General features: G+C 37.2%; 1 non-coding gene across 1 annotated transcript; it reads right to left on the reverse strand.

Annotated features, from left to right (window-relative positions):
* Window positions 1-296: 296 nt before the first annotated feature.
* Window positions 297-403, reverse strand: LOC128283292 (small nucleolar RNA R71). The gene has a single exon (XR_008273634.1). It is a non-coding gene; the product is annotated as a small nucleolar RNA R71 (small nucleolar RNA).
* Between the last annotated feature and the right edge of the window lie 16,748 nt (window positions 404-17,151).

The following is a 17,151-nucleotide window of genomic DNA, read 5'->3' on the forward strand; positions in this document are numbered from 1 at the left end:
GCTGCAAATATTTTTGAACTAAAACCTAACACTATTCAAATGACACAACAATTTGTTCAGCTTGATGGTTTGCAGGATGAGGATCCCAACACTCATTTAGCAAACTTCTTGGAACTATGCAATACATTTAAATTAATGGTGTTTCTGATGATGCCATTCGTCTTTGGTTATTCCCTTTTTCATTGAGAAACAAAGCTAAACAGTGGTTGAACTCATTACCATGAGGGTCAACCACTACTTGGGAACAAATGACCGAAAAATGTCTATTAAAATATTTTCCGCCGACTAGAACGGCTAAATTTCGTAACGATATCTCTTCGTTTGTGCAGATGGACTTAGAAACTCTTTATGACGTATGGGAGAGATACAAAGACTTACTGAGAAGGTGCCCTCACCATGGGTTACCGCTTTGGCTACAGGTTCAAACGTTCCATAATGGCCTGAATCCTTCAACTCGACAAATGATTGACTCAGCTGTTGGCAGAACCATCAATAAGAAAACACCTGAAGATGCCTACGAGTTTATAGAGGAGATGTCATTGAATAACTATCAGTGGCAATTCATGAGGACTAAGCCAACTAAAACAGTAGACGTTTATAACATCGATTCGGTTACTATGCTGCCAAATCAGGTAGAACTTCTAAATAAAAAGATTGATGGTTTACTTGGTTCTACTCAGGTACATCTAGCAATGAGGTGAAAGACGAATGGAGGAGGAGCATGCACAGAGTATCAACCCTTAAACCCTAGTATCGAGGAGGAACAAGTCCAATATATGGGTAACAATAACTTTCGATCCCAAAATAACCCATATAGTAACACTTACAATGCAGGTTGGAGGAACCACCCTAATTTCTTGTGGGGCGGTCAAGAAAATCAAAGACCACAACATCCTCCGGGTTTTCAACAAGCACCCTATCAACAGAAAAAGAAGCCAAACCTTGAAGAGATGCTCTCAAAGTTTATATTAGTGTTAGAAACCCATTTTTAGAACACTGAGACAGCACTTAAAAATCAAAAATCTTCGATCCGAGGGCTTGAAACTCAGATAGGCTAGCTTTCCAAACTAACCTCTGAACGACCACAAGGTAGCTTGCCAAGTAATACTGAACCCAACCCAAGGAAACAACTCAATGCAATTAATATTCAAGATAACGAAGGAGTCGTTAAGCCTGAACCAGGACCGAGGCAAGAAACTGTGGTAAGTAAAGGTCAAGGTGAGGTAGGTCATAATAAAAACAAATCAGTGAATGTCGAATATAAACCTTGTGTGTCATACCCCAACGCGACAAGGAAAGACCGCTCAGATGAACAATTTGGTAAATTCCTCAAAATCTTAAAAAAATTACACATTAACTTACCGTTTATTGAAGCTCTATCGCATATGCCAAACGCAATGAAATTTTTAAAGAAGCTTTTAGCAAATAAGTGGAAGTTGGACGAGGCGTTGCATGTAGAGCTAAATGCAGTGTGCTCAGCTATTCTGCAAAATAAGCTACCGAACAAATTAAAATATCCAGGGAGTTTTACGATTCCTTGCTTAATTGATAGTTTAGATGTTAATAATGCATTAGCTGATTTAGGGGCTATTATCAATGTCATGCCTTACAAAATGTTTAAGCAACTAGGTTTCGGGAAACCCAAATAGACTAGGATGATCATTCAATTAGCAGATAAAACTATAAGATTCCCTAGGGGTATTATTGAAGATGTGCTAGTTAAAATCGATAAATTTATATTTCCCGTTGACTTCATTGTTCTAGACATAGAGGAGAATAGCAACACTCCTTTAATTCTAGGAAGGCCCTTTTTAGCAACTGCTAAAACAATTATTGATGTTGGCACAGGTGAACTCACACTCCGTGTGGGAGACGAAATAATCACCCTTCAAGCTCGCAATTTCGGCAACACATTGGAAATTGAATGTGATCGTCTAAACCATTCTACTAAAACTGACAATATGGTGCAACTTTCTTTGCAGGAAATGAGTCTGAAGGAAGTACATGAGCCATTATCAAGCAATAGTAGAGGACCTATTCATGAAGATCGGAGGCTACAAATTGAGGAGCTAGATGAATGGCGGACGCATAAGCCGAGAACACCTGACAAACCAAATCTACAATAAAACGAGCTCAATACCTTTCCAAATCAACTTAAGGTTGGAGATAGAATCTTTTTAGATGCCGCAGATCCCCACATTGTCGCTACCACACCGAATGAAGAAATCCCTCTTACGGTACTTAGCATTTTCCCATTCAGTACGATCAAGGTGAGTCATCCCAAGTTCGGCACTTTTAAGGTAAACAACACCCGTTTAAAACTTTATTTTGATGAGATTGATAGCAGGAATGAGGAGTATAAACTCCTCAAACCACTATAATCATTCAACGGAGAGGTAAGTCAAGCTTAGACTATAAATAAGCACTTTTCGGAAGGCAACCCGAGCACTATTGTATTAACTTCTTTAAAATTTAGTCTTCAACACCTAACTTACTAACGAAGCTCTTGAATACAGGTTTTCCACAGAGACACGACCAAGCACACGGGCGTGCTTAATGTAACACCCCGTACCCGAGACCGTTGCCGGAGTCGAACACGAGGTGTTAACGGACTTAATTCACTTATTTATACACAGTTCATTTTAAAATTTCCAGACAAGCTGGTTAACTGCATCACTGTCACTTTAAAAATCATATCTTGAGTTACAAAACTTGAAAACTGATTCCGTAAATTTTCCCTAAAGCTAGACTCATATATCCATCTACAAATTTTTTTCTAGAATTTTTCGTCAGGCCAATTAGTACAGTTTATTAGTTAAAGTCTCCCCTGTTACAGGGTTTGACTACTCTGACCTTCATGCATTGCGACTTAGATATCTCCCTGTAAAGGGCTTCAATACTTATGCCGTTTGTTTCTAATGAAACTAGACTCGAAGAGGAATTTGTAAATATAATTCATGACTTTTAATTATCTCTGGTTAATTTATAGTGAATTTCCAAAGTCAGAACAGGAGATCCAGAAATTGCTCTGGCCCTGTTTCACGAAAACTTAAACATCCCTTAAAATACGGCTCATATGATCATTTCGTTTCTTTCATATGAAAATAGACTCATCAAGGTTCGATTACATAATTTATTTGCTATTTAATTCCATTCCTACTATTTTTAGTGATTTTTCAAATTCACATCACTGCTGCTGTCAGCATCTGTTTTTAAGGTAGACTATACCTATTTCATGATTTTCCATGGATCAACTAGCCATTTGTCGTACATAGCACTGAAATGATCGTGATTAACCATTCCAATGGCTAATCATTACCAAGCATTTCCATACCACTCAATGAACAATATACAAAATGATTATAATGCTATGCTCAAGATATATAAGCCATTTTCGCATGGCTATCCAAATTTATACAATACCAAAAGGTACATGACCAAAAACAAAAGGGCAGTCCTATACATGCCATTTTCAGAGTTCAACTAAAAGAGTACCAAAAGGGCTTTGATAGTGTGGACGACTTCGACTTCGACAATCCCGAGTCCGATAGCTGACGAACCAAAATCTATGAAACAGAGAATCAAAGAAACGGAATAAGCATTTAATGCTTAGCAAGTTTTGAATAATGAAATTAATTCGGCTAAGGTATAACATTCATATGGTTAAATGAATAACTTCATAAATGCACATTCTCATAATTATACTTACTTCACGCTTCAATCAATATATTCATACACAAGGTATCAAACCTAACTAAAGGCCGAAAATTCGTTAATCAATTGAACGAATATTATTTAAAACGAATCGAGCTTTCCGATGCATATACGAAACATATCTTATCATTTGGAATTTTATGAGTGTATTAATTGAAATTATTACAGCAAGATCGCTCACTTCCAAACCCAAGTATCTTCGGGATTTAGCGGATATAACAACTCGCACAAATGCCTTGGTCTTAGCCCGGATATAGCAACTTCGCACAAATGCCTTGGTCTTAGCCGGATATAATCACTAGCATAAATGCCTTCGGGACATAGCCGGATATAGCAACTTCATACGAATGCCTTCGGATCTTAGTCCGGTTATCATCCGAATAATCATGCGCATATGTCCACAAATCATAACACATTTTTATTTCGTTTCCATTACTAGGACTCAGACACAAGGCACTTATCTACCATTACCATTTTCGGCTCAATAGCCACATACAAAGAGCATGGTTTTGATTCGCTATATAACATGATCTAATCGAATCATAATCTAAGTTCCATTACTCGAAAACTTACCTCGGATGTTGTCGAGCGACTTCAACGGCTATTCAATCACTTTTTCCTTTCCCTTATCCAACTTTGATCCTCTAAGCTCTTGAGCTAAATCAAACAATTTGCTTCCCAATCAAACACAATCACACGGCATCCATATATATTTTAGAACCATTCTTAACATACTACTCATTTACAAAACAAAACACTCATATCACATTTATAAAACTACAAGCCGAATATACCTATACTTACCTCACTTAAACATCAACCCTTAATTCATGTACATTCTCAAATAGAGTAATCCTTACTTGAACTATTTGCCAACTTTATCAAATGAACAATTTTACTTAAAGTGCCATATATATATATATCTACATAAGTGCTTAGATACCATGTTTCCAACAATTATTTCCTAGCTTAGTAGCCGAACCAATATTCAATAACAAACTCCTCTTTGATCAAATATATATTCGGCAAGGACATGATAATTTATACTACATCAATTTTAAGCACATAAATTACTCAAACATAACTAAATTCACATTCGGTCTTGGCACATAATAAGGTAGCCGATTCTTTACCCTTAGCACCCAATGCTCACATATGATTATTTGTATAGTTCAAACACTCATCTACCATCGTTCATCTAAATTTAACACGAAACAACAACCATATATCTCTTCCATTTTCTACCATGGCCGAATGCTCTAGCTACCACACCGTTTCAAATTTTGCCATGGGTTAAGCAAAGGACTTAATGACTAACTCACAAATGCTAAAAAGAAAATCCAAGAATCATCAATCCACCATCACATGTATCATTTCAAAGCTTCACACTTAGCATGCTAATGACATCAACACAAATCCACCTTAGCGAAACTTAACTCATACAAAACCTATCTTCAAACCATAAAATAGGTAGAATTTAACTAATCATCCAAATGGTGCATAAGTTTTTTTTCAAGAATGGCATTGAACTTACCTTCCTCTTGCTATCCACCTTGGCCGAATTTCTTCCCTAAAGATTTTTCTTCCTCCTCTTTCTCTAGTCACGGCAATGGGGGAGTAAGGGTGAGACAACTTTGGTTTCTCCTCCCACTCACCTCATGTTTTATCATTCTTAATTCACTATTTTATTTTCTAAACTAATAATGCTAATAGAAAATTCATATTATCATCAATGACCCATCCATGGCCGGCCACTACTCATTATAATTGGAAATTTGACATGCAAACCCGTCATTCTTATAACATGCATTAATTGATCCTTATAAATTAACCTGTCACATTTTAAAAGTGTCACACATAAGTCCTATTAGCTGAATTCACATGCAATCGACTAAATCGAAGCTTAAAACTTTCACACATTCATATTCACACATTTTAGACAATAAATATCATATTCAAATACTTCGGTGATTCGGTTTAGCGGTCCCGAAACCGCTTTCCGACTAGGGTCAATTTAGGGCTGTCACACTTAAGGCCGTGTGAAAACAGGGCAAAGATTTCCCCAAACAAGGGCGACGATAAAACGCCACGGCTATGCGACATGGCCATGGTTGAGCCTACCAAAACAACACGAGCGTGCGACACGCCCGTGTGGAAGAACTGTGGACGAACCTATTAAAACAGTATGGGTGTGTGACACACCCCTGTCTAGCACCCGTGGTTGAACCTATTAGAATGACACGGGTGTGGGTCTTCATACACGGGCGTGGGAGAAGGGAACAACACCAGACACGATCGTGCTACGTGGCCGTGTGCACCCACACGCCCAAGGTACACGGGCACGTACTAAATGTCAGACGCGCCTAAATTCAAAATTCACGAATCACACGGGCGTGTTACATGGCCGTGTGCCCCAAAATCTATAAATACCCTGCACTATTCATTGTCTCCCCCACTCAAAAAACCCTAACCCTAGCCGCTGCAATTCCACACAGCCTCCCCACCACGCCCGTGCACCGCCCCCAACTTCATTTTTGATGCTCAATCCTCCCTTCCTAGCGTTTGTTTACTGCTTTCTTGTCTATTTTAATGATTTCTAAGGCTTTTTATCATAATAATATGTAAGTTTTTATGTTATTTTCATACTTTTAAATGTCATAATCTAGAATAATTTTCATTTTTTTTTCATGTTCAAGTTTTTTTTTTATTTCATTACAAGATTTCTTTACTCCATTTGATTAGTTAAAAGTAAAATATTCATGGTTAGGATAGGTGGAATACTCATGCCTTTTTCAAATATTCTAACTCAATCCTCATACTTTTCAAATGCTTCTTGATTATTTGCCAATTTTTTTTATATATCTTTTATTTTCATTCATGCTATTATCATGCAATACCATAAAAGTATGCTATAAAATGGATTAGTTTGATTAGAATGTTAAGTGATGATAGTTGTGGCTGAAGTATTAGTCATAATCTATGACTTTTTGAATTTAGATACATTCTTCCTTGTCCACTCATCAAAACAAAGTAATGGTTTTGATTGCAGGTTCAGAATGTCGTCTTCACGTGGTAAAAAGGCCGCTGTCCCTGCTTCAAAGAAAAGGAAGGGAGCGTCATCTTCCTCGGGTCCTACCGCGGAAATTCGTCACCCTTTCCTGAGGTTCCCCATTGGGCCTCAAGAAGAACTATTCCAAATACTCCGGGCCCAACCTTTAATTGTGGGCTGCTGCATTGACTCGGCCGCAGTAGAACAAGTTCAGTTAGCTAAAGCGATTCGGGCCCTCCTAACCACCGACCTTTGGAAGTTGTTCTTTGGGATCATCGAGCCAACATACCTCGAGATCACGATGGAACTATGCTCAACATTCCACCTTCAGACCATAATGACGAACTATGATGATCCCGGCATGGTCCAGTTTCGACTAGGTGGGTTAGTCCGCCAGCTCAGCATCCCAGAATTTGATATGGTACTGGGTTTATATACGGAGGAATTCAAGTAGGAGAATGACTTACATGCTCTCAACCGCCACATCCATCGTTCTCCTTCACAGCTGGGACGCACTAATACCAGGTGGGGCCACCTATAATCCTAGCCGCTCCAAGGCATCGGCTCTCCCTCCCTCTCTGAGGTACCTGCATGCCATTTTGGCTACACGATTACAAGACGGCGAGAGAGCACTGACATCGTCAACACTCACGACGCCTACTTTTTATGATGTATGTCACACGGGCACGTCATTAACCTTGCCTATTTCATCACCCTCGCGATTCAGCACTAGACGGAGCAGCATAAGAAAGGGGTCATCTCCATTGGCCCCTATGTTACTCGTTGGCTCGACACTTCGGGCTCCTCAGCACCGCAACCCGAGAATCATCCTTAACCCTCATTGGCCAGATGTCTCCACAAGGCATCTCGAGCATGCTTAGCATGAGGATGATCAAAAAGCGCCGAAGAACCTACCCTTCTCAATATCGTCTCGCCCAATCAACCGAGGAAGAGGCCTACGAGGACATTCCTGATGATGTCCCTCCACAGCACGAGGACCCACCGACTCAGCCACCACCACCCTCTCATCCAGTTCATGCGGCGGCTTCATATGTTGACATCTCTGAGCGCCTCACTCGATTCGAGAAGCAATGTTTTCAATGATTTGACAACATTGATGCTACTCTACAGCAGATTTGTCAGCACCTCCACATCTCATCGCCAGTCCCACCTCACGAACCATCCAGCGATGATGATGTTTAAAAACATTTATTTATTATTTTATGTTTTTAATTTTTATTAAAACTACTTTTTATTTTTATTAGATTTTAAAATTTTATTTTTAATTATCAATTTTGTTATTTCTTTATGAGTAATTATTCTTCCTAATATCCCTAAAAGTTCTGATTTTATCACGCTTATATAGAGCTCTTAAGCTCATCATCGTGATAGGAACTAAAAACTCCACCGGAAAGGTTCTCCACGACTGCCATGTCCTGATCATCCTCAACCATAGCTACCACTAGATATAATATTCTTTTGGCGTTGGACTTCTGGACTAATGAACCTCTACCACTGCCGGAGTATCCTCCTCCACTCTCGCACCGATTACTCTCCAAAACTCCAGTTCGAGGAATTCGTCATACAAGAAGTTTCACTTCTCTCCCTATCTTATTTTTATTTTCTAATATCTATCTTTGTAGATTGAGAGCAATGTACATCTTAAGTGTGGGGGTATTTATTTCATTATCAGAAAAACCCTTAAATGACTGCCTTGTTCTCTTGAAAAGCTCTCATATCGTATTTAGGATAAATTTTGATTGATTTATGACGTTGATTGATATATCTTGAATTAAAACATAGGCATTTATGCATTGATTGCTTAGACCTCAAAACGTTAGAGAATCAAGCATGATAAGTTGATTTTTAAGAATTTAAAATTTTAGGTTGTTTCCTCAAAGTTTAGGTATTACTTTGAGCTAGAATTCACAAGTTTTAAACATCAAAAATCCATAATTTTTGTGAGATTCTTGAGCCTTTTGAGCATCTATTAATTCTTTAATGCTCAGTTTTATTATTGCTTTGAGTGCGTCAGAATTGAACTGTTATTCTAGAACTTGCTTGATTATGCATGTCGAGACCACACCATTTGATTTGATATGTCAAAATGATTAAGGCACTTAGGATTAACCCACTCATGCCATGAAAAGCCTACCTCCACGATTAACCCCTAGTAAACCCCATTGAGCCTAACAACCCATTTCTTGTATTACCCTTAATATTAACCCTTAACCCATTATTGTTGAAATCCCCTAAATTAATTTGATTCCCATTTTTTTGTCGAGATTGGAATTGAAATAGTTGCTTAGCTAAGTTTTATTCTACTTTGTATTTAACTTGTTAAAAAAATGTATACATCTTAATGGTAATAATCTTCTGAGCTAAAGAAGTCAAATTCCATATTCTGAGAAAAGCTCTGTTGTACGCAATTGATGACTATCTATTTTTCTAGTTAGGTAATTTTTCAACTTAATCTCGATTCTAACCCTTTCTTTCAGCTTGTGACCACACCCCCTAACGAAGCCTCATTACAACCCTCTAAAGACCTTTTGATTGATGTATTATCTTAAATTATAGTGGTGGAGATTTGATTTTCATGCAAGCCTATGGTAATGACTTTTCATTATTGACTATTGAGTGCTTCATTTATTGTCCTTAAACACCTCGAGTGATTTGAGTGAATCTTTAGTGAGGATGTGAAACTCTGTGATATTCTGAATTAAAGACAATTACTTAGATGAGGGAAGACACCTATGTTTGCATGATAAAATACTCAACTTGGAATGTTTAAAACTTTTATGTTCTTTTAGTTGAATTCTTAATGTATGATTACCTGTGGATTATTTTGAGATATTATCGATAGAAATTATAAGTTGAGAAGAATTTATTTTGATTATGAGTTGAGAATTTTGCTTGAGGACAAGAAAATGCTTAAGTGTGGGGGTATTTGATAAGCTGTAATTTATACATATTTTTACCCGATGTTTAATGCATTTTATGGATGGTTTTCCATTGGAATTGGTGAATACGATGCTCCTAATGCTTTAATTTCATGTTTTATACTTAGGAGAGCATAGGAGAGCGAAAGGAACGAGAAACGGGCCAAAAATAGAGAAAATGGGACAAAATATGAAATCAACACGGCCTGGACCTCCTCACCACGGGCAGACCACACGATCGTGTCAATTTGGCAGGCTCGAGCACGGTCTGAAGTAATCGCACACAGGCGTGGCCCTACCGAGCCCAAGTTGAGTCCAATTCAAAAAAGGCTAATTTTGAAGGCTCTTAAGCATTCCAAAGCCTATAAATACACCCTAGAGGAGGAAGAAAAGGGAGACATAGAATGGGGAGTAAGGAATTACTCCAAGAAAGCCGATTGATCCATCTCAGAAGTCGGATTCACCATTAAGACTAAAGTTCTCCTTAGGTATTGTCTTAATTCAATCAATTTTTCCCAAAAACAATTCCCCAACCCCATTCTCTGTGAATTCTTAGTTTAGATAATTAGTTAGTTAAAATAAAAACCTCTTTATTCTTAGGGTAGATAATAAAAAGACAGTCATTACTAGTACTTTTAGTTCCTTTGGGTTCGACAATCTGGTCTTGCTAAAACTATACTACTGTTTGATAGGTACACTTGCCTACATTGCGATAATAGTTAGTTTCAAGAACGATTAATTATAAATATTTAAAACCTATCACGAAATCACGCGATCACCCAACTTAGTTATGATTTCATCTGCTTTTCTTCCACTAACCCTCGGCTCTAATAAGCTAATAATATCCAGCTTATGTGCCAAATAGTACTCCTTGAAAATACAAGGGAGTTTTGCATTCACACATCCTCAAAAATTCCACAAAAAAATAGAAAATTTAAGTCTATAAATAATAATAGAGTCGGCTTGATACAAACCCAATCTCGATTCAAGTCAAAGCAATGAGCCATGTGAGACCTCACAGACTCGTCTCTGAAGCCTTAAGCGAGAGAGGTGGAACCAAGCCGGTACTTTACTTAAAGAAAGGGATGAGAAAGGCGTTTAGGCACGAAAATACCAAGGGCAAGGTAGGATCAATCTAATTGAGCTCAAATGCGACGTGGTGGAAGATCTCTTTAGAAAGTCCCAGGGGGGATCAATTAACCGGTTAAGGCACAAAGTTGGCTCATAGGATACGACTCAACCATTCCACGGGACAAAAAAGGAAAAAAAAACTAATCTTATTGCTGAGAAGCATCCTTAGAAACCAAATGCTTTCCGTCACCCTTTGGATCCTATTGATCATTTTCTTGCTCAATTTGTGAGTTAATAAGTTCAACCAAACTATTAACTGAGTCAAATAAGAGAGCCTGTGAAGACGAATTTTTCAACGTATTCCCTCTATCTTTGATGGTTTTATTAAGTTTTCTACCTTTACGACCTCCTCCAAATTCTCTCTAACGATTCGCAACTCTACCGCCACTTTTTTTCTGCCTAAAATACCTTTATGAACATCCCCTATTTTGGTACCTTGATTCTGTTGAATGTTCTCCTTAAAAATTACATTCGAATGTTTGAAATGATCCAAAACATTCTCCTCTCAAACATCGGGTTAAAATTGGATGAAAAACTAGAATTAAATTTGGAAGAAGGGATAGTATTCACCACTTTGTTACTCCTTTTATATGCAACAAGAAAAGAAGAAGAAGAAGTAATGTTACAGTATGTAATAGGAGCAGTAACCTCTCTTGGGCCTAGAACTGAATGGGTTTTATCACTCCGTCCCAACTCGTCTAGACCCTCCAACTTGTGGGTTACTTTTAGGCCTCCTACCATACCACCCACCCGCACCTGATTAAAGAAGCCCACTTCGCCTTCTTGAACCAACGTTTTTTCCTTAGGCTTTTGAGCTTGCCCCAACCTTAGCCAAAATTAAATTGCTCTCCACCTCTTTATTTTCAACCTTAGCCCTTGTTATCCCCTTATGAACCGAGCCCGCAACAATATTCTGCGATTTTATCTTTGCCGTGAATGTAACAACCCGATTTTGGGCCTAGTCGAAATAGTAGTTTCGGGACCACAAATTTGACGAGGAAAATTTTATTTTTATTATATTTTTATGGTCTAAAATCTCACAGAATGATTTCATAAGAAAGTTCGTTCGAAAATTTTGACGTTTAGGCATTCAATTTAGTCAGAAGGACTAAATTGTAAAAAGTGTAAAACTTGAGTTCTAGAAGTTAGAGGTGTCTAATTGCTATGAAATTTTAAATTGGAGGTCTTTAAATGGTAATTATACCATTGGTTAATTTGTTGGACAAAAATGGACATGAAATAGGTGAAATAGAATATTTTTAAGTTAGGGGTATTTTGGTCATTTAGTAATTAAAATGAATTAGAAACAAAATAAAGGCCAAAATTTCTTGTCCATATTCTTCCTTGGCCGAATTTTACATGAAGAAACAATGGTTAGGGTTTTCCAAGCTTCCAAACTCGATTGTAAGTTCGTTCTTGCCCCGTTTTTAATGAGTTTTACGTTTTTTAAATCCTCATAACAAGATCTACCTATTTCTACCATTTATTTGAGTTATGATGAAGTTCTAGGGTTTGAAACATGTTATAAATTTGTGCATTTTGATGTTTAATGGTAGATTGTGCATGCTTATGGTTGAAGAAACAACTTTTGCTAAGTGATTTTCGGTGAAAATGCTTAAAATGACTAAATTGTAAAAGTTATGAAATATGTAGTAAAAGTGTGTTCTAGTGGAAATTGTCCACTGTTATAGTTATGAAAATGGTTCGGCTAGGCATAAAGTACAAAAAAATTGAATAAATTTCATTTTACGAGCCTAGGGGGCAAAATGTAAATATGACAAAGTTTAGGGGCAAAAACATAATTTTTCCATAATATGATTTTTGGGTCACAATGAATAATGTGACTAATAAATAAGCTAAATATGATATTTTAGATTAAGGAAAATGAGGTTTGGACCTGGAACGGGGGAAAATGCGTATTTGACGGTTAAGTCTTTTTCACCATTTTTGGTATCGAAGTAAGTTCGTATGTTTAATAAGCATTTAATTGTACATGTATAAATGTTTAATTGATATTATTGCGATAAATGCCTTATTATTAAAATGAAATGTGAATGCTATGGAGTACGGTATTACGGAAATGATCATAAGATTTTATGATACACTATGCAATGATATGATCTAAAATATGTCTATGATACTTGATTAACATTATGATGAGCTATAATTTCATACTAAAATGTGATTATCTTTATTATTATCATTATGAAGAAGTATTTGATTAATCATTATCCTGAGTTACATGATTGGTCTTTTGGATGAGTTCAACGAAGACGTGTAATTAAGGAAATTCGGTTTGAACCTTAGGAATAGTTTAGGATACAATTGACATGTCACTAGGAACTATGTGATCTAAGCTCATGAGTTGTGGTCTGAGTTCATGATACATGTGACACATGTTATGACGATCTGGGTGCTGGTCTTGTATGTTCTACCAGTGGTTGGGTAGTCCGGCATGTGTTGCGGATACTTGACAGCTTGTGTGAGTAGCCCATGTAGCTACATCCTGACCGGCAGCTTGTGTGAGCAGACTCGTGACTAGCTCAAAAATGAGCAACATGTGATATGTGATATGAGGTAGCATTGGCTACATATGGGGCACTTAGGTGCGAGATTTCGATGTATCCGATGGTATTCCAAGTGTTCAACGGGTAAATTATTGAGTAACTTAACGAAAAACCCGAGGGGTAAGTCAATGAGAAGAATAAGTATATGGTTATGTTATGAGATAGTACAGGTACGTACTCAAAACTCATGAGCATTAAGCTTGGTATGTGGTAAGAATGTAAATGAATGAATAATGTCTATGAGAATGATTTTCTATGATGACCTTGTGATTATAGGTTTATATTTATGATGGAAAAAAATATATGGTGAATTAGATTGAGAATCATGTGTAAGCTTTTTAGGCCAAATTGAATTGAGACACGATGTGCTTAGTCTTTTAACGTTGTCATTCAATGAATAATGAAAAGAGAGAAAGACCAGCATAAAAGCCTAACAAAAATGGATATGGAAGTATGGATAGCTAAGAGTTTTGGACCATTGAAGGATGTTAAGCTATATGAATCGGGAAATATGAATATACATAATTAATACGCACTTTTATTATGAATGCTGAAATGATTTGTCAAATGTTGAAGTGTTTTATTATGAGAGTTTATGTTTGCTTGACTAATGTTAAGACAGGATAAATTTATGTTTACAGATTAAAAGATGGGTATTGCAATTGATTAATGTGTAACGACGAGAACATATTGATGAAATTGGTAAATGCATGTAAATGATTCGCTTATTATTTTCATACTGACTTACTAAGCTATGAAGCTTATCCCCCTTTCTTTCTCACATCTTATAGGTTTATTTAGCTAGCTCGGGTTGGAGATCGTCAAAGATTCTATCACACTATCAAGCTATCATTTGGGGTATAAGTTAATGTAAGTATGTTAAGTCTATGGCATGTATAGGGACTTACTCATTTTGTGTATGTGTCATTATGATATGGCCAAATGTATGGCTTGTAATTCGATTTTGGTATGTAGCCATATAAATTGGCTTATATTGGCTAATGGGTTGCAAGTATATTAATTACTCACATGCCTATGCCAATGTCATTGTGTGATGTGGTTTATAATGGTATGTTAATGAAAGTTAGTGCAAGGGAATCATGAAAGCGTAAAACTAGCATTTAAACAGTTTTGGACATCAGCAGTAGTATAACTTTGAAAAATCACCAAAAATTTTGAAAATCAAATTAGAGGTTGAATAAATATTAAATTAAATCCTATTGAGTCTATTTTTACATAGAAGAAACGGTGCAAGTAAAAGAATTTCATTTTATGAGATATTTGAATTTTTATGAGATAAGGTTAGAATGATATTAGGTTCCCCTATTATGACTTTGGAAAATCATAAAAAATTGTATAAAAATATTTGTGGGTTAAAATTTATATGTTCAAATTCTTATTGAGTCTATTTTCAAGAGAAACAGACAAGAACATCATCTGAATCCCGTAGTAAGAGAAATTAATTTTTAGTGAAGAAAGGTCGAAACTGTCAAATAGCAGAACAGGGATGAATTTGAAGAATTAACTGTACTTATTGGCTAAACCATAAATTCTAAAAATTTTATGGTAGGAATATATTTTAGTCTAGTTTCAGGAAAATTAAGCGGATCTTAATTTATAGTTCTGTAGCTCAAGATATAAATAATTTAGTGACTATGACTCAAGTGGACAGTTTTGTTATGAACAGTAAATAATTGTTTTGATATGTTTAAGCCTTGATTATGGTTGTGTTGGTAGCTTAATTGGCCCATGTTAAGTGCAATTGAAAGTGTGTATGTGAGTGTGCAAATGAGGGTGGCAAATGGCTTGGTAAATAGCCATTTTCTTGGCCATAGGATCAGAGACACGGCCATGTGTCTCAGTTGTCTGAATGACATGGCCTTGGGACACGGGCGTGTGACTTGGCCATGTGACCTTAAATTGTGCATGATGTCATAAACAAAGAGTTACACGGGCTGAAGACGAGGGCATGTGTGACCACACGGCCGTGTCCCAAGCCACACAGGCGTGTGACCCCTATTTTGATGAATTTTTTTGAGTTTTCCAAAGTTTTTGGTTTAGTCCTGAACCACACCCAACATATGTTTTGGGACTCGTGGGCCTGTATAAGGGACGATATGCATGTGATTGGATGAATTTGATTTGGTCCAAATATTACGGCCCGATTTTGTATGAATGTTTATGTTTAAGTTCGGTAATGCCTCGAACCCTATCCCGAGGTCGGATACGGGTAAGGGGTGTTACAGTGAAAAAGGCATAATCTCCTTCCATCTTATCTCCTAGAGATGCCTTATTACCATTAGGGGTGAGTGTTTGATTGAATGGTGTAACGCCCTAAAATTTGTCAATTTCGGCTTTTGTAAATTGGACATAAATGTGTATCTACTTCAGTGGGGTCACAAGTTCAAGCCATGACTTTGGCTAAATTTTGGTATTTTTCTAAATCAAGCCCTATCTCTGGTCAGAAGGCTTTTTGTTAATTGTTTGTAAGTATATAAGAAAATAGGCCTGCTAGTCTGGTGGTTAGGTTGAGTGTTGGGATGTTGGAGGACTTGTGTTCAAATCCCTGCATAAGCAAGGAGGTTGATTTTTGCTCGGTGGACTATAGGAGTTTCAGTTTAGCCGAAATACTAAGGTGGTTGTGAGTAGTGGGGATTGTGGGAGTGAAAGTAGGAGAGAATTTAGGGATTTGTGATTAGAATGTTAGTTTCCTGATAATCTTTCTTTCTTTTTCAAAATTTTGGGTGACTCTTGGGGAAAAGTCATGATTTTTTCTTCATTTCTTCCCTTCTTCCATATTCGACATTTATTCTTTTTTATCCCATATTCTCTTTGATTCCGTTTCTTTTTTGCTTACTTTCACCGTCACCTTCGCTAGTTGGATTTTCGTCACACATTTTGGTAAGTAGGTTCTCGTGGTTTGTAAGTATGAATATTAAGTTATTTATTAGGGTTATTGTCGCTTTGGCAGCAGTATATTATGAGGATCTAGGTTCTCCTCGTGCTGTTTTGTGATCGATTGATTCGAGGTGGTTGGGGTAAGTTTCATCGCTTTAAGGATGAGTATCTCGATTTTCGTTTAGTTTTAGTTCGATTTCTAAGTGTTTAATTCAGTGCTTTATTGGTCGATTATAGGTTCTGGAGTGGTCGGAAGTGGTTCTACATTGAAATCGTACCAGTGTATACTCGAAAATACAGAAAGTAAGGTTTCGACGAAAGCCAAAAACCTCACTGTCGATGCCACATGGGAGTCTGGTCGTCAGTGTGGTAGGTCGTGTGACATAACACGAGCGCGTAATCAATGAGGCCAGGCTTTGCACACAAGACACGGTCATGTGATTGCTAGGTAGGCCGTGTGCGACGCACCGGCTAGACTAATTTGTGTCGTGTAGGCCACACGACCGTATGGGCCCACATAGGTAGTCTACACGAGCGTGTGGTAATTTTTGTAAGGCTATGTGATCCACATGGGCCAAGGCCAATCTGGACGTGTGGCCACATAGGCCACATGTGCGTGTGATCCCATTTTTACTGAACTGATTTCAAAGGTTGCACGGGTCGCCCAAGTCGACTGTGAACCTACTGTAGGGTCGGTAAGCACTACTTAGACCTCAAAAAGTGTGATACTGATTGTATGATATCTATATTGAGCATGTTAATAATTTTCATGTAAATTCAATTAAGTGTATATACTGATAATCACCTAATAGCATGTCATCTATTGTATGTTGCATTGCATTGGTTTGGGATA

This window comes from Gossypium arboreum, chromosome 10 (assembly GCF_025698485.1).
Source record: "Gossypium arboreum isolate Shixiya-1 chromosome 10, ASM2569848v2, whole genome shotgun sequence".
Taxonomy (NCBI): domain Eukaryota; kingdom Viridiplantae; phylum Streptophyta; class Magnoliopsida; order Malvales; family Malvaceae; genus Gossypium; species Gossypium arboreum.